Source organism: Zea mays, chromosome 2 (assembly GCF_902167145.1).
Source record: "Zea mays cultivar B73 chromosome 2, Zm-B73-REFERENCE-NAM-5.0, whole genome shotgun sequence".
NCBI classification, from domain to species: domain Eukaryota; kingdom Viridiplantae; phylum Streptophyta; class Magnoliopsida; order Poales; family Poaceae; genus Zea; species Zea mays.
In genome coordinates, this window is record NC_050097.1 from 199,737,581 (window position 1) to 199,744,973 (window position 7,393).

Sequence of the window (7,393 nt, forward strand, 5' to 3'; positions counted from 1 at the left end):
CGGGCGAGCCGGAAATGTATTCGTTGCTGGAGGGGGGCCTCGGGCGAGACGGAGATCCTCCGGGGTTGGCTGCCCTTTCCCGAGGCTAGGCTCGGGCGAGGCGTGATCGAGTCCCTCGAATGGACCGATCCCTGACTTAATCGCACCCATCAGGCCTTTGCAGCTTTGTGCTGATGGGGGTTACCAGCTGAGAATTAGGAGCCTTGAGGGTACCCCTAATTATGGTCCCTGATAGTAGCCCCCGAGCCTCGAAGGGAGTGTTAACACTCGCTTGGAGGCTTTTGCCGCATTTTTTTGCAAGGGGACCAGCCTTTCTCGGTTGCGTTTTGTTCCAGTGGGTGCGCGCGAGCGCACCCGCCGGGTGTAGCCCCCGAGGCCTCGGAGGAGTGGTTTGACTCCTCCGAGGTCTTAATGCCTCGCGCAATGCTTTGGCTGGTCTGGTCGTTCCCTCATGCGAGCTGGCCGTAGCTCGGGTGCACGGTCGGGTCCCAAGTTCTCGGGCTGGTATGTTGACGCTGTCAACGGTTTGGCCAGAGCTGGGTTTTGCGAGAGCAGCCCCCGAGCCTCTGCACAGGGCGAGAGGACGATCAGGGACAGACTCGACTTTTTTACATACGCCCCTGCGTCGCCTTTCCGCAAGGAGGGGGGGGGGAAAGCGCCATGTTGCCCTCGGTGGGCGCCGAACATGGTGTCTCCGGTGAGCTGCTGGCGGGTAATCCGAGCGGACGTCCGTGCCACATTTGCTAGGGGTCGGCTAGAGGCCCAGAGGCACGCCCAAAAGTACCTGCGGGTGATCTGCCGGACCCGGTCCCCTGTCGACGGGGTCCGAGGGCTCGATGCCTCCCTCTGATGGGATTCCGTTACAAGATCGTTCCCGCTGGTCTCGAAAATGTCCTAGGGTACCTCGGGAGCGCAACCCGAGCCTTGGTTATGTATTGAACGTACCCATGGTCATCCCTCGCTCTGTGTCTGAGGCGACTGTGAACCCTTCGAGGGCCAGCCTACGAACCCTGATCTGTAGTGGGCACGGAGCCCGAGTAGCCTGAGGCGGTCGTTGAACCCTTCCGAGGGGCCGGCCTTCGAACCTCTGACCAGTAGTGGGTGTGGAGCCCACGTGCTCTGAGGCGGCTGTTGAACCCCTCCGAGGGGGCAGCCTTCGAACCTCTGATCAGTAGGGAGGCTCGGAGCCTGGTTCCTTCACGGGGAAGGATCCTTTTCGGGGTATCCCCCTTTCCCAGTCCCTGTTGTAAGAGAGAGAAAGAGGAAAAGGAAAAGGATATGGAATTTGAACAACGTGGCGTACCTTTTTCGACGCGGTCATTATGGCGAAGGCGAAGCGTCGCTCGCTTCCCCTGCCAGAGGCGCCGCCTGTCCCGCCGCGGAGTTAATGCGACGGGGCGAGTGGTTCGCGGGGCGGCCGTTGCGCGTGCGTGGGTCGTTCGAGGAACGGAACACGGGCGCGTCGTCTTCACGCCGTGAGAGAGGATTCTCTCGCTGCCCCCGGATGGGACGTAAGCTTGGCTGACGACGTGACCGCTGCTCCTGCCCGCCTGCCACCGCCATTACTGTCGGCCCATTTTTGGCCGCATTGACCGCCGCGCCAGGCTGGCGCTGCTGGGTCGTGCGCTGGATCGCCTCGAGTCGCGGTATTGGTTCCATAGTCGAGGAGGCGCGGTAGAGGCGCGGGCGGCGGTGCAGTTGCTCGCACGCAGCATCCGACGCGCCGGTTGCATGACGCGTGGGCCTGGGCCTCCATGCTGGGCGTGTTGGAAGTCGGAGAAGTGCGCCCACTTGGCGTGGTTGCATGCCGCCTACATGGCTACCCGCCCTTTCGCCCGCTGGTCTGGGCAAAAGTGGAGGGCCGCTTGTAACCGCTGGGCGGTTGCATGCACCGCGCGCGGCGGTTTGGCTTCTTCTGCTCTGGGCCGCCTTGCATGACGTGTGGGACCCAGCCCCCTCGCCGTAGGGGGAGGACCTTGGAGCGTGTTGGAGAAGACTCAGCCCACGACGGCTGGGGACGCAAGTAGGGAGAGTCGCCTTTAAAAGGAGGGTGACCCCCTTGAAAGGCGATCATGCCTTCGCGCTCCCTTATGCATCATGTCTTTCCACCTTCCGAGCCCTCGGATGGGGGATGTCTGCAGTCCTTCCGCCTTGTCGTTGGGGGGAACGCAACTCCGTGGGAGTTGGTACCTTTCAGCCATCGTTCGGCTTCAAGGATTTTCATCATGCAGCCCGGCTGCACCCCTCCGCCGGCGGTCACCCAAGACGGCGACCTCCAGCCCCTAGATGGGGAGAGGCAAGCCGGGCTGTGATCTTGGTCCCGCCCTCAACTTCAAGGATGTTCATCATCCTTGCTGGGGCGGAGAGCGAGGCGAGCCGGGGCTCTACCTCCCGCGCGGGCCGGCTAGCCACCTCTTCTTCCAGCTTCTGGTGGTGGCAACCATCCTCCAGCTCTGCGGAGGAGGCGTCCTCCAGCCATGCCGGGGAAGGCGAACTGTTGCTGCCCAGCTAGGATGCAACATTCCGCCCTCTTCCTCGCTTTCGTAGCGAGGACGGGAACGAGGACCTGCCGGTGCGCTTCGGAGCGGCCCGCTCTTTAGCTTTGATGGCTGGTTCGCGTCCCTTGAGCGGGAACACGAACGAGAGCCTTCCGGCGGCCGCGTCCGTCCTAGGACCATGGCTGCTGCTGCAGAGGTCGCTGGCGAGTCACCCGGAACTCGTCGCCCTGCAGGCTCCTCGGAGTGGAGGTAGTTCATACCCGCGGGGACGGAACCGGAATTCCGTTTGTAATGGCACTGTGAATGCCAGTGTTTTTGTTCATTGTGGCTGTCGAGGCCTGAACATGTATGTAATTTTGGGCACAGAGCCGTGTTTTTCCTCATTTTCGAGCACTAAGACTCGCTTGTTGGTTGTCTGAACCGCTTCACCAAGCGTGAGTTGCCCCGTGTAAAGGTGACGAGTGAGGTATCCGTATCCCGGAGGCGTAGGAGTCCCTCGGCTCGGTCAGCCTTGTCGTCCGAGGCCTCTCTTGCTTAGTTAAAGGAACCCCTCGGCCGCTCTTCGATGAGCCGAGGCCAGGGGTAGCGGTGTCAGCACAAACAGAGGCAGAGTTGGCTCGAAAAGAAGACCTGGTCGGTCGGAGCCTGGCCGGGTCGTCCGTTAGCGGGACCGACGCCGGAGTTGATCTTCCGAGGCCTCGGGCCGGGCTGATGTCTTCGGGGGACAGCTGGCCGAGGCCTCAGGGTGATCAGCCGAGCCGCCTGCTCGGGCCGGATTCTCGGAGAAGACCCTGGCGGCGATGGCCCGGGCGTGGTGATGACGTCGTCCTTCAGAGTGGAGATCCTCGGACCGCGTCGCCGTCCGAGACCAGGTCCGACCTCGCCGAAGGTGTAGTTGACGCTGAGGGTGCTGCTGCTCCCTTCAACCGTCAAGATCTGAGCCTGCAGAATCGGATTATCTTGTAGTGTGTGTTTTCTGCGGCCGCCGAGGCCCAAACACACCCTCGCCGTGTTTTAAAGCTGCGTTTGTTTTCCTCTTGTTTCGAGTATCCGGACTTTTTCGTCGGTAACAGAATTGTTCGTGTGAGCGAGAGTTGCTTCTCGCGGAAGGTGATGAGTGAGGTATCCGTATCCCGAAGGCGTAGGAGTCCCTCGGCTCGGTCGGCCTTGCCGCTTACGCGCACTCTTACCCGTCCATAGGGTTCTGTCACCGACGCAGTTGAGAAGGCTCAAAGAATCGCTTCGGCAGAGGAGCTTTCGAACATGAAGACTTGTTTGGTCCGCGGAATCACTTATCCGAACGTGAGTTACTTATCGCAGAAGGTGATGAGTGAGGTATCCGTATCCCGGAGGCGTAGGAGTCCCTCGGCTCGGTCAGCCTTGGCTGCTTACGTGTACTCCGTTGTTTTCGGGATCCACTTTCGAAGTAGTCGAAAGTCACGAAAGACATTCTGGCAGAAAGGATCTTCTTTTTTTTCGAGGAAAAAATTCGACGCAGAGGTGGTTCCCCCCTTTTAGCCCCCGAGGGAGGGTCGGGCTTTGCCGAGGCAAGGCTGACCCTTCCTTGATGACTAAACTTTGCGTGGGAGCGAGGTATATGAACAACTTGAAAACATCTTAAGGGTAGAAGCGACGTAGCTGTTGGATGTTCCAAGCGTTGCTGTAGACCTCGCCTTGGCTGTTGGCCAGCTTGTACGTTCCGGGCTTCAGAACTTTGGCGATGACGAACGACCCCTCCCAGGGGGGCGTGAGCTTGTGCCGCCCTCGGGCGTCTTGTCGCAGCCAAAGCACTAGGTCGCCCACCTGGAGGTCTCGGGACCGGACCCCTCGGGCGTGGTAGCGTCGCAGGGACTGCTGGTACCGCGCCGAGTGCAGCAAGGCCTTGTCCTGAGCCTCTTCCAGCTGGTCCAGCGAGTCTTCTCGATCAACTTGGTTGCTTTGGTCAGCATAGGCCCTCGTCCTCGGGGAACCGTATTCTAAGTCTGTGGGCAAGATGGCCTCGGCCCCATAGACTAGAAAGAACGGCGTGAAGCCCGTGGCTCGGCTCGGCGTTGTCCTCAGGCTCCAGACCATCGAGGGGAGTTCCTTCATCCATCGCTTGCCGAACTTGTTGAGGTCGTTGTAGATCCGAGGCTTGAGTCCTTGTAGAATCATGCCGTTAGCACGCTCTACTTGCCCATTCGTCATGGGGTGAGCCACGGCGGCCCAGTCCACCCGGATGTGGTGATCCTCGCAGAAGTCCAGGAACTTTCTACCGGTGAACTGGGTGCCGTTGTCGGTGATGATGGAGTTCGGGACCCCGAATCGATGGATGATGTTGGTGAAGAACGCCACCGCCTGCTCGGACCTGATGCTGTTTAGGGGTCGGACCTCGATCCACTTGGAGAATTTGTCGATGGCGACCAACAGGTGCGTGTAGCCCCCGGGTGCCTTCTGCAAAGGGCCGACGAGGTCCAGACCCCACACGGCAAAAGGCCAAGTGATGGGTATCGTCTGTAGAGCCTGGGCAGGCAGGTGGGTCTGCCTTGCGTAGAATTGACACCCTTCGCAGGTGCGGACAATTCTAGTGGCGTCGGCCACCATCGTCGGCCAGTAGAATCCTTGCCGGAAAGCGTTTCCGACAAAGGCTCGAGGCGCTGCGTGATGGCCGCAAGCCCCCGAGTGTATCTCTCGTAGGAGTTCCTGACCTTCGGCGATGGAGATGCATCGCTGGAAGATGCCTGAGGGGCTGCGGTGGTAGAGCTCCTTCCCATCTCCCAGCAAGACGAACGACTTGGCGCGCCGCGCCAACCGCTGAGCTTCGGCTCGGTCGGGGGGTAGCTCTCCTTGGTGGAGATATTGCAGGTACGGGGTCTGCCAGTTTTGATCAGGCATGACCCCGCTTCGCTCCCCCCCCCCCCCGACGTGCAGTGTCTCGCCCTCGGGGGCCAGGGGTACCTCGGGCTGAACCGAGGGTGCCTCGGGCCGAGCCGAGGGTGCCTCGGACTGAGCCGAGGGTGCCTCGGGCTCGGTCGTGTCGTCGATCTTGACGGAGGGTTGATGCAGGTCTCGGGAGAAGACATCCGGGGGAACCGTTGTTCGCCCTGAGGCTATTTTAGCCAGCTCATCCGCAGTCTCGTTGTAGCGCCGGGCGACGTGGTTGAGCTCGAGCCCGTAGAACTTGTCCTCTAGGCGCCGAACCTCATCGCAGTAGGCCTCCATCTTCGGGTCGCGGCAGTGGGAGTTCTTCATGACTTGGTCGATGACGAGCTGCGAGTCACCGCGAGTGTCGAGGCGTTGGACCCCTAGCTCGATGGCGATCCGCAACCCGTTGACCAGAGCCTCGTACTCAGCCACATTGTTGGACACCGGGAAATGGAGGCGTAGCACGTAGTGTAGGTGCTTCCCAAGGGGCGAGATGAAGAGTAGGCCTGCGCCGGCTCCTGTCTTCATCAACGACCCGTCGAAGAACATGGTCCAGAGCTCCGGTTGGATCAGAGTTGTTGAGAGCTGGGTGTCGACCCATTCAGCCACGAAGTCCGCCAAGACCTGGGACTTGATGGCCTTCCGAGGGGCGAACGAGATTGCTTCGCCCATAATTTCCACCGCCCACTTTGCAACCCTGCCTGAGGCCTCTCGGCACTGGATGATTTCCCCCAGGGGGAAGGATGACACCACAGTTACCGGATGAGACTCAAAGTAGTGCCGCAGCTTCCGCCGTGTCAGGATCACCGCGTACAGCAGCTTCTGAACTTGTGGGTAGCAGATCTTGGTTTCGGACAGTACCTCGCTGACGAAGTAGACTGGCCTCTGAACGGGCAATGCATGCCCCTCTTCTTGCCTCTCGACCACAATTGCGGCGCTAACCACCTGGGTGGTTGCGGCGACGTAGATCAGGAGGGCTTCTCCGGCAGCTGGGGGCACCAAGATAGGCGCATTCGTGAGGAGCGCCTTCAGGTTCCCGAGGGCTTCCTCGGCCTCAGGGGTCCAAGTGAAGCACTCAGCCTTCCTTAAGAGGCGGTACAGAGGCGGACCTCTTTCGCCGAGGCGTGAGATGAAGCGGCTTAGAGCCGCGAGACATCCCATGACCCTCAGTAAGCCCTTCAAGTCCTTGATGGGCCCCATGCTGGTGATGGCTGCGATCTTCTCCGGGTTGGCTTCGATGCCCCGCTCAGAGACAATGAACCCCAAGAGCATGCCTCGGGGCACCCCGAAGACACACTTTTCGGGATTGAGCTTCACGCCTTTCGCCTTGAGACATCGGAATGTCACTTCAAGGTCGGAAAGGAGGTCGGAGGCTTTCCTCGTCTTGACTACGATGTCATCGACGTAGGCCTCGACCGTCCGGCCAATGTGTTCGCCGAACACATGGTTCATGCACCGCCGGTACGTCGCGCCCGCATTCCTCAAGCCGAACGGCATGGTGACATAGCAGTACATGCCGAAGGGTGTGATGAAAGAGGTCGCGAGCTGGTCGGACTCCTTCATCCTGATTTGGTGATACCCAAAGTAGGCATCGAGGAAAGACAGGGTTTCGCACCCAGCAGTGGAATCCACGATTTGATCGATGCGAGGCAGACGGTAGGGAACCTTCGGACATGCTTTGTTTAGACCAGTGTAGTCTACACACATCCGCCATTTCCCTCCTTTCTTTCTCACAAGCACAGGGTTGGCAAGCCATTCGGGATGGAATACCTCTTTGATGAACCCTGCTGCCATTAGCTTGTGGATCTCCTCGCCTATGGCTCTGCGCTTCTCTTCGTCGAATCGGCGCAGAGGCTGCTTGACGGGTCGGGCTCCGGCTCGGATGTCCAGCGAGTGCTTGGCGACATCCCTCGGTATGCCGGGCATGTCCGAGGGACTCCACGCAAAGACGTCGGCGTTCGCGCGGAGAAAGTCGACGAGCACTGCTTCCT